Source organism: Mus musculus, chromosome 17 (genome assembly GCF_000001635.26).
Source record: "Mus musculus strain C57BL/6J chromosome 17, GRCm38.p6 C57BL/6J".
Taxonomy (NCBI): Eukaryota; Metazoa; Chordata; class Mammalia; order Rodentia; family Muridae; genus Mus; species Mus musculus.
The window spans coordinates 5,187,860-5,199,222 of record NC_000083.6 but is presented as its reverse complement, the minus strand read 5'-3'; the positions used below and the strand labels follow the sequence as shown (position 1 = coordinate 5,199,222).

At 44.1% G+C, this 11,363-nt stretch overlaps 1 protein-coding gene across 4 annotated transcripts in view; it reads right to left on the bottom strand.

The window, feature by feature from the left end:
• The window catches only part of Arid1b (AT rich interactive domain 1B (SWI-like)), a 353,360-nt gene that overhangs the window by 148,434 nt on the left and 193,563 nt on the right, over nucleotides 1–11,363 (bottom strand). The window lies entirely within an intron of this gene.

Here is an 11,363-nt window from a genome sequence, read left to right as displayed (position 1 = left end):
GTATTTGCTATGTTCTTACTTGGCTGGGCCCAGAAGTAAAATCTTACTCCAGTGACTGCACTTTTATCTACATTAAGGCAAAGCAAATACCAACCAATAACCTGCTCTCTCAACTGCATCTTAGGATTTTAGACAGTGCAGGCCAATTCAGTCTCTCTCCCACCCCTTTTTACCCCTCCCCCAAATAAACACCAGCAGCTCAGAGTGGGCCGCCTGCCATGTTTTCCTTGCAGCCATTGCTAAAAGTAATGGAACTGGTTCTTACTGCATCAGCGTCGGAGCTTTTCTAGCTTTTATTTTATAAGCACATTAGAAACAGGAATCTTTGCTAGCATTCCTCTTTCACTTATTAATCTCTTCTCTCTCCACGTACATGTGCAGCTCACATGCAGTTCAAGGATGATTCTAGAACAACTGCTTAGTGGCTCCGTTATCTGGCAACAGAAAAACACAATTGCCCACATGCTGTGTGCTGCTACACAGAACTACTATGCCCTGAATATGTTTAAATGGGAAAAAGACAAATAATGATAACAATAAATATTTATATGCTGCCAAAAAACACTGGCTATAGCTGACACTGAATATCATGTTCCACAAACTGGCAAAGTGAGAATTTCCCTATTCACAAGTAACATGCTTGTGCCAGTGAGCCCTAGGATGCCGGCCGTCTCTTCTGGCTGTGACATCGAAGGAGGCAGTCAGCACTGCACTCATACTCCTGTGCAATTAGTTCTCTACATGAGTAAACATACTTTCCCTCTGATCCCTAAAGCAGGAAGAGGAAAGTCGAGCCAGACCCAGCATGCTGAGTGTGTACTGCACAAAGGTGATATGATGGCTTCTCCACCAAACAGAGTCGGTTTCTCAACCTTTCCCATCTGCCCAGGCTTGGGATGTTCCTGGGTCAACAAGCCAGAGCAGGAGCAGTGACAGTGAGCTGTGTGTACGGTGGAGAACCAGGAGGCCATGCAGACCTGTATCATTCTCCTGAAACTCAAGTGACACCTTGTGGGTGAGTCTGGACAGACTTAAGGGAGAGTGTGAGTCCTGTTGCCACACAGAGCTAACAGCCTGCCAGCCCTGAGAAGCAAGGCTCCTGTCTTGCTCACTGTTAGCAGGTTAAAGAAGGAAGACAAACCCCAGCAGGAACAGGAAGCCCCTAGCTGAACCTGGATAAACTGGAGTGTGGGACTTCATCTCAGTGCTTAGTGCCTTGGCTTCCTTCCAGTCCCCCGAGACTGTGCTCCTCACACGAGAGCCTCTTCCACACTGCTGAAAGAACACCTAATGCTTGCCTGCCCCATGAGTCACTTACTTCTTAGCAAACTCTCTCCTCTTTTTACTACCTGAAACCTTCCATTTACTTGTGTAAATATCTCTTTCTACAAGAACCAGGGCCTTGCCTACCTTGCTCACTGTTACTAGAAGGAGTGGCAAGCAAATATATGCGTGTGAATGAATGCACTGACTATAATACAGACACGTGTGTGTGAACATAAGTTTGGTGTGGCTCCTTACAATACAGGCACATATGCAACAAGGTTGAAAATGTATCCAATATAAGTATGTAGGTTAAAGTCATGTAGATTTGGCTGGTGATAAATACTCCTAGTTTACACACTAGCATAAACTAAGGCACACCCCAGTCTGGCTGCATTTACTGATATCATGTACATATCTAATGCATTTGTCTCTCTAGTTGAGAGTAGCTTTTAAATTTCTTTAAGAGAGTTAAGTCTTGAAAAATGATGGCAATGAACCACACTGCTCAGAAACAGAAGATAATGTCTATTCCCCATGATGGAGGTGTGCGTCTAGATTTGAATGACTCGAAGTCAGATTAGAGTTGATATTTTATTAAGGCTACATAGAGACCACAATCTTTCCATACTTAACTGTTAATGTGACCCTGGGCTTTGCACTTTGGCTGGTTGCCTACAATGTGGGAAGTGGGAGGCAGTTCAGCTCACACCACAGGCCACAGCTGGCCAGCTGTGCAACACACCTCCTCTATAAAGGCTCTCTCTGACCCAGAGCAACCTTTCTAGTTATGTGAACAATATGTTTGTGGACCCAGACACATGAATTCTGCACCTTAAAGAAAAACCCACATGTTTACAAGTTCATCATATCCACACTGCTGCTGTTTATTAAGAAATAAAGTTGTAGAGTCATGAAAATTTTAGGCCGATACAGATGTACATATTCTAATTACATGTAGTTTTTCAGCACAACATATATATATATATATATAAACAAACTAGATTTTCAAATAAAAAAATCTGAAACTTTTTTTTAAAAGAAATAGTTTCCTTGCAGATCATTATAAAACAAGCTAAAGCAGAAGGTGACATGTCAAGACAGCTTCAGCATCTACGTGCTCCATCACATCTGCCTGGCTTCCCTTTATGTGTCCTGTGTGACTGCCATTCAGACGGAAACTTTTCATACTTATCCACAAATCTTACTCTAAAGAAACCAGGCCAAGTGCAGCTGATGAGCAACCGAGGCCCCGGACCACACTGAACACCAAACAGAGTGATAAGCTCAACCGAGTGGAAATGCTATCTATGTTTTGCTAAATATTTATCATGTAGTGTACGCCCAAACTGGTTCAAGTACAAAGCTAATTTAGTCAGTATTCTGTAACTTGACCTTGTATATGTGTGTGCACATATGTACATACAAATGCACATTATGTATGTTAGGGGTAAGGGTTTGGAGTTAGGATCTTAAACATAAGGCAGTAAATAAATTCTAATTACATTTCATAAAAACAATTTTATATTTTGAAAACATAAATGTATTATAAACTCCATGTTATATATAAATATATGTTAACTAAAGTACTAAAATATGATGAAAATGTGGATATATTAAAATTGTTCCCCCCAGTGCTACGTACCTAGCACAAAAGTTGAAAGCTATTATAAAATCACGATGGCACTTATGAGCACGCGCCACGCGACCTCAGACAGCCATATGCAAGCCAAGCATGAGGGCCAGGCCACAAGGACAGATGGCCTGATCCCAGGAGGACCAGGAGATGTTTTAAAAACAGATACATTTTTACATTAACAATGTGCCGCTCAGCCTGCTCCTAGTGCTGCTGTGGCGCTGTCTTAGCTGCCACCCTCTCCGAGTCCTGCACCCTGCATAGACGTAAGAGGAACAGCAAAGGAGAAAAACCTCCAACCATAAAATAATTATACCAAAATCGATACGGTTTAAACACAGGGGAGTGGTTACAACCACAGATCACAGAACATCTTCTAGGCCCTTTGAAGTTTAAATTAAACGATGTGGCACAGTCTTGGTTATAGAATTAGTATAGAAAGACAATGCAGAGCAAAGAAAGATGAGGTATACTTACATTTAACTGTGTAAGCTCTACCCTTTACGGGGCAGGGGAGTCTTGATTTAGGGGAGTTTCTTTGAAGAATCTGTTTAATTAGGCAAGCCAATAACTACAAAGCTCAGATAGAATTCTCCAGAGAAAGATGGATGGAGATATATATAGTTTGTTTTCTTCTCTTTACAGTTCCCTGCTCCACCCCCTGGGTTCCACACGAGTCATGTTACCCACTTCCTTCTTTGACACAGACTGTTTAATGCGGCCTAATTTTCTACGGGCACCCAAAGCAAAGCCCAAGCACATGTGAAGGAGACTGCGCCCACTGCAGGGCATCAGAAGTCAAGAGAGGATGTTTTCAAGGCGACTGCCTCAGAGTATGTCCTCATTCCAAACTGCTCCTCACTGAAGCACATCTATTATAAAAAAAGATGACACAAGAGAGGAGGAAATCTCCAAAATTAAGTAATAACTGTGTAAAAATGCTTTGCTATTTATGTTCACTCTTTAGACTTCAAAAGTATTTAATATTAATATTCTATAACAAAGAGACGTAAACATCTTGTCTCTACAGAATTACCATCAGGCATTTATTCACCTCAGGTGAGTGTGAAGGTTCCTGGGGCTCAGCATGTGGGCAGCTGTGGAGCAGGACCAGCCCAGAGAAGGAGGCATGCAGCTCCCCCTGTCAGGGCACTCACATATCTTCATCTGTATCAGTGCTCTTAAAGACAACTGCTTCACATCAAGGGTATATGCTGACATTAAATGACAAGGGCACTCCTAAAACTCTGGGACTACTGTGCAGCCACCTGGATATGGAGAGAAGGCATTTTCTGGCACCACCACAAACAGCAGTATCATAGTCAGCTCCCCCCCTTTTTTAAAAAAAAAAATCAGTGTCTCAACTGTGATCCAAACAAAATGCTAAAAATGGAAAATTCCAGAAATATACAGTTCCTAAGTTTTACAACTGTCTGCCATTCTGGGTTGTGTGATCCCTTACCTGTCGCAGTCAGTCTGTGAATATCCCTTTGGCCAGGTCACCCATGCTGTATACCCAACCTGCCTGTTACATGTTGTTTAGCCATTGTCTCTGATGTCAGGTCACTCGGGGAGAACCTGAGGCCTTGTGATGTGAGTCAGTGGGGATGACTGGGCTCAGCCAGGATAAGATGCGTTTGCCTATGTCCATGAGCAGGAGGGACAAGAGTTACAGCAGAGAACGGTCGCTGTTCACACAAGCAAGCGTCCACACCAGCAAAGTCAGGAGCAGAGTCTGCCAGCCCCTTGTGCAGGGAAAGACGGCCCCCCATGGGCTCCTGGGCCCCTCTGTCTCCATGTTTTCCTGGGAGGAAGGAAAGCACCTGCACATGGAATTGGGTATGAGAATGGCTGTGGGAGCCTTGCTCATCTCTCACTGACAAACACTGGAAGGATGCCAGACATCCTCCAATTGGTGAACAGATAAACCAGGGCTGTGGGACCCACCGGTGTTAACAGAAAGCTACACACCAACACAAAGTAGCTGACTTTAACTACAAGCAGCAACATGGGTGAGCTGGAGCTCTGAGGAGGGAGCCAGCTGAGGGGCTAGCTACTGTGTGATTCCATCTATCTAGAAACACCAAATCTACAGGGAGAGGAAGTGGGTGTGCTTGTGAGGATCTGGTGTGGAGAAGGGGCAGACTCTGAGGGGCATGGAGAACCTCCCTAAGACAACAGAGCATCCTCTTGTGATTGTGTAAATGTTATTTTCAGTTTATAAAACAGCAAACCACAGTCCTTGGAAAACGTTAACGATTTTCCAGATGTGATTAAACCACCAGTATAGTCACATCCTCAAAATGCCCCTAATGTCCGACCTGTAGTACTTTCTCTATTGTCTTGATAAAGTGCTCTAGAACACTGGGTTAAAGCTTGAGTGTGGCTGGTGGCACACACCTGCACTCGCATCACCCAGGAAGCTGCAGCAGCAGGACCCAGAGGTAGGGACCAGCATGGGAACCAGAGTGGGCCAGGTTAGGGTAGGCTACACAAGGAGACCCTTTCTCAAACAAACAAAAATCAACTAATAGTTTATACAAATTTTTCTATGAATTAGAAACTGCTCTACTTTTATTTGGGGGTGTGTGGGGCACTTTGGGGCTTTTAAATGGTTCAGTTCAGACAGAAATGCCTATAGGTTATTTTCTGCAACTAGAAAAAAATCTTTTGTCTAACACACACACTCTAACACACACACTCACACACATACACACACACTCACATACACTCACACACACACTTTTGTCTAACAAAAGATTTTTTTCCAGTGCCCAGAATTGAACTCAGAGCTTCTTGCATACTAGAAATCTAATCTGTTCCAAACCTCTCTGTAATTTTGCAAAAACTAAACATAAACTGCAATTTTAACATGAAAAATAGTAAGTCAACCATGAGGAAACACACACGCACATGCACACGCACACTCACAGGCACACACTCACACACACACTCACACACACATTCTCACACACACACTCTCACACACACTCACTCACACACACACAGACACACACACTCACTCACACACACACACTCACACACACAGACACACTCACACACACACTCTAACACACACACTCACACACACACACTCACACACACTCACACACACACACACACACACACACACACACTCACTCACATACACTCACACACACACACACACTCCTATAGCTAATATACTAAGCAGTATGCTCAAGGTTAGACATGAGAACATTACATCGCCTTCAGGTCTAAAGCACAAATCTATACTACCTCTTCCAGGTCACTCTCAGACAGTTTACAACACGAGTTTTATAGTTCAAACCTTAAAACAGAAAGGCTCTCAAAGAATGCTATATTTACACTGTTTGAAAGGCAGTCCCCTATTGTACATCAGGGAGGTGCAATGCAGAACTCAAGAGTACCAAGCTTGTGCCCGCAAGTGGCTTTCTATTTGGAAAGCAATCTCTAGGAGAAATGTTTTCTACCACTGATACCAGAGAGTCTGCTCACTGGAGCCCTGTCAACACTTTACATTAAGTAGACTCAATTGCATTCAAACAAATTTTTATAGCCTTTGAGTTAAGCGTGAGATTTCTGAAATAGACAATATATAACCAAACATAAGAAGGAAATGGTCACTTGGGGCTAAGGTTCATTTGTGTCACATCTTACCAGGCATCACTGTTTTGATGAAAGCTACCTTATGTCCTGGCACAGTATAGTCACACATCACTGATTTTTGGGTAGGGAGGGCAAAAACCCCAAACTCCACAAAGGAGTAAGTACTGAGGAGGCCAGGTCAGGGGCATGACCTTCTAAACATGTACTCTCGAGTTCACTGACAGGCCTGCACAGACAGACATTTCATATGCAATGTGAGCTTGATGCCGTATTTACTTAAGAGGGGGAGGCACTCAACTATTAGTAATACAAAGCCACTATTTAAAAATGGGGGGAAAGTTCAAAATTGAAAATATAATCTGAGACAACTGCCTACACTTGAATGTAAAATCGGTCAAATTATGCATTTGCTTCCTAGCTCTTCCAAAATTTCAAGGAACCAGGGAAACAAAATAATTTCAAACTCACTATGATATCAGAGAGGCAGCTTTACAATATGCTATAAGAGAATATACACAGAAATTGCATTTAGAAATAGAAGTGATTAAAATATCCCAAACAGATATGTCTTCTTTGATTTAGTATTTAAAGTCTAGGATGCTCCATATAACGTTCATAGTTTGATACACCAATAATTTCTGGGCTGTTTCCATCAATGGGGTCAATGTAACAGTAAATACAGGTGGGATGAGAAAGGAAGCTGTTTTTATTAAATTTATGTTACAGGCACTGTTACAAATTGTATCCGTTTATAAGAATTTTTCTGCTTGCTTTTCCATTCCTCCTGAGATACAAGAAAATTAAGTCTTTCTACTAACTCAGTATTCACAAAGCCAAGGACTTAAATGCCTGTCAACCCACAACTTATTGACCCCATCAGTTTCATGACCATTATACAAGCTCAAACCCTAAAAAGAAGGGCTGGAGCCATGGCTACTTGGTAAAGAGGCGGCTGAACAAGCACAGGGGCCTGAGCTACAGGACACACCCATATTCAGATGCCAGGGAGATGGCTAGGCTTGTGCTCGAAGTATGGGGGGGGGGGCGGGGGGGGGGGCTTCAGAGACAAGAAAACCCCGGAGAAAACTGAGTTCATGCTTTGTGGGTCTCAAAAGCTAAGGTGCAAAGATACTGAAGAAGACACCAGTGTTTCCCATGTGCACCCACGATAGAAATGAAAACTATCCCCAACACACACACACACACACACACACACACCAACCTCTTCTAGTATGTTGGGTGTTACTGCATTCATGTAGTGAATGCAAGCCCAAACAGATCCACACGTGCATGATAAGCGATTTGCGTCTAGGTGGTTTTTTTTTAAGGATAAAGTGTAGTAGTATACCCCGGCATGCAATTCACCTCTCTTTACAAAATGTCCAAATCAACTGGATTTTATTTAGCTTAAACTTTGTCAAATGGCAGCAGTGAGCAGCAGTAATCAAGGTTAGCAATGTCCATACTATAACAATCTTTCCTAATAGAATATTAATTGTATACACATCATAAACATACTTGTGTTAAAATACCATGCACGTGCATAGTAAATATGAGGCATAAGCCCAAACAAAATGTATTCTGCAAAACACTTGTTGCTCAGAGTCTCTTTAATAACCTTTGTAACAAACTTTAAGTGTCAAATTTCCAAAATTAAGCTACTGGGTCAGGAAATATCCGTCATGTTAATGATTATCAATAATTCACTCTTCATAGTACCAACTGCATTGACTTTAAAAACCATTCAGGCTACAGATCACAGTGGAAATAATTTATCAACTAGAGGCTCTGGCTGATTAGTCCTCTAAGTCTGGTATATGTATGTCGACTAACTTCTTGTATGTGTCATGCAGGTTACTTGAAAGGTCTAAGGTTACACTGCTATACCATAGAAGGTGAGCAACAGAGAGCAGACAGTGGCCTTAGGTCTTCTAGACAGATTAGTCTTATTCTCCAGAAATGTCTTTCCCCCCAAATCCTCTTAGCATTTACTAACGTAGTAGAGGCTAGAAAGTTGTCTCAGTGGATAACAAACCCTGCTGCTTGTAGGTTCAACTCCCAGGTCATATGTAATCCCAGTTTCAAGAGATCTGATGATGCCCTCTTCTGGCCTCCATGGGTACCAGGAACAGCCGCTGTGCACAGACATGCAAGCAGGCAAAACACCCAGTAGCATAAAATAACTTTTTTTTTTTTTAATTTAAGAAGGTACAGACAGGAGATGAGACGCTACAAAAGCTTAGGCTTTTTCTGGGATTTAAAAATGCTATGAATTAGTTTTCCCATCAAGGAACCTTGCACTTGGTTCCAACTGGTACTGCACAAATGTAGTTAGGGTCTTTGCCTTTGGCCCTACCCTCCGCTCCAGCCACTCTTGCCCTCCATCTCGCCTGTCTTGGTGCACAGCTTAGGCCTAAGGCCCGCCCCCTGGCGCCCCACCCACTGCCTGCCCCACTGGCCCCACCCCATCACTCCACCCCACCCTACTTTCCAGCGGCCTTCTGGTCTCCCCATGGCCCAGCCTACGGGAGGGGGAAGGGGGGGTGTTGTTTGATCCTCCCAGACTCTGGGTTTTGGGAGTCTACAACTTTGTCTCTTTCTGCAAAGCAAGTTTCAACCGGCCCCGCTACAGTGGGGGAGGGCCCTTTCCTCAGGGGCGGACGGCTCCAGCAGGGATACAGGGCAGCCGCTCGGCCCTCGCCTCGGCACTCCTCTCCAGGGACAGGCAGAGGGCGCGGGAGGGTTTCGGAGAAACTGGGAGCACCGCCGGGAGCGCGGCTGCGTCAGCAGAAACTTTGGGAGTGAGCCCTCTGGGGTGGGGCCTGCACAGCCCCGACCGTGGCTCGATGGCCAGGCCTCCCACCGCGGTGCCTGCCGGGAGCTCCCCACCCGCGGCTGCGCAGTCGCTGCTTCCCCTCTTCCTCCCTGGAGGAGTGCCTAGTCACTCACTGGCCCGCGAGCTGTGGGACACACTGCGCTAGGAAAACAAAGAAACCCCACGCACACGTTTCCAGGATAGGGAACGTGAAAACAGACAGTGAGACTTAGGGTGCCCCGCAGGTTAGGCTTCTCAGGGCTGCCATTAGGCAGCCAGGCAAGCTGCAGGCCCAGGTATCCAACCCAAGGCCCTGCTGAGCGCTCCCTTATGCTTACCGGGTTGAATGGTCAAATTCTCTAAACAATCCCATTATGGTTATATATGTGTGTCACGTATAGCCACAAATCCCAAGTCATTACTTTTTGGAAGAAAATTAAGTAATCTGAGAGCTTAGCAAAAACAAAAGCACCAATTCACCATTACTATTTTTTGTCACAACCAAGTGCTATATATGAAACTTTTGGATAATGTTACAGATATTTAAAGAAATGAACACATGATTTTAAATGCTGTTACTGTTGTCATGTTGACGCAGCTCACCTAGGCTCTGCAATGTGGTACTTCTCATTCAGCCATATCTAGTCTGTATAGTACCAGCAGGGTCAAAGGCAAGCAGGCATGCTGACATACTATGAATTAAATCATTTGTACACTTGAAATGTTAGGATTTGTGTTACTAGAAAAGGTGATACTTAGTAAATTTACCTAAAATGGGCAATCATACAAATTGCTTTGGGCAAATTCTTCATCAGTGAATGTTCAAATTTTTCACCCCATTTGTTCTCCTACAGATGATTTTCACAGGAATATGCTTCAGTATTTTTCAACTTTATTTCAAATTTTTAAAATTTTGAGATTTTTTGATTAAAAGTTCACTTTTTTTTTCTGACATTATTTGCCCTCCTTCCAGCCCTCTAGCCTTTTCTTCCTTTTCAGTCCTCCAAATGGTACCAAGTTGTACTACCTGCACAGGCTATGAGGTTAAGGAATTTTCAGATGTTTCTGGGTTCAGTAAATTACTACCTTCCTTCATTTGTGGTTAGGACAGTAGTGAAATGAACGCAGGCTCCGTCGGGGTGCAAGGAACACATGGTCAGGTATTTTACAGTGCTACACATTGTGGTGCAGCCAAGAAGGCAGTCAACAGATAGGCAAACTCGGGTCTGCAGTCAGGCTGCAGAGGGAAACCAAACACAGAATCGTGGGTAGTGATGAATAGGCCTTTGGAGCTGGGCAAGGAAAGCACTCAGCATGCAGTGGGGATAGAACCTAGCAGAGCCCAGGCAAGAGGCAGCATGGAGGACCACGCCCCCTCACCCCTCTTCCCAGGTAGATGCAAAAGGCTACAGTTCAGAACTTCACATGCTCCTCGTCCTCCATGCCAAGGGAGAGGTACTTGGCAAAGCATGGGCCCTGGAGTAAGAGGGTGTGAGGTTATATTTAACTCCTTCAAATACTGACTTTGTGTCCCTAAGACAGTTTCTTAGCGTCTGTCCCTGCTATCTGCAGGTGGTTGACAGTCACTTCATGGCTGTGAGGTGACTTAAATGGAACTTCCTTAGTGCTATCTTTGAGCATGACAAGACCAGTCCCCAAAACCTGCTTTCAAACTCACCCCAGCCTAGTCCTTTTTCAGTGCCTTGCTGAGACTGCTCTCTCCTACATCCACACAACAGTAGAAACTGCAATAGGATCTCCCATCCACTCCTCGGGGTGCCTTATGGTATCCTTGGCAAATCCAGATTTCAATTTGTTGTTCCACATACAATGCCAGAGAATACCAAAGGATCTGGGTCTAAACTCCTTAGTTTAGGTAAAAGGGCCAGGGGGAGTCTGTTCCTAATCTGCCCTGTGGTTTCACTCCCCTAAACTCATTACTGGATGGTAATCACGCTCCCTAGTGACTTGTGCAATAAGGCAACTGAGGTCTTTCCGCCCCTTTATCCAATCAGGCCCCTTCACTCTCTGTAATCCTGC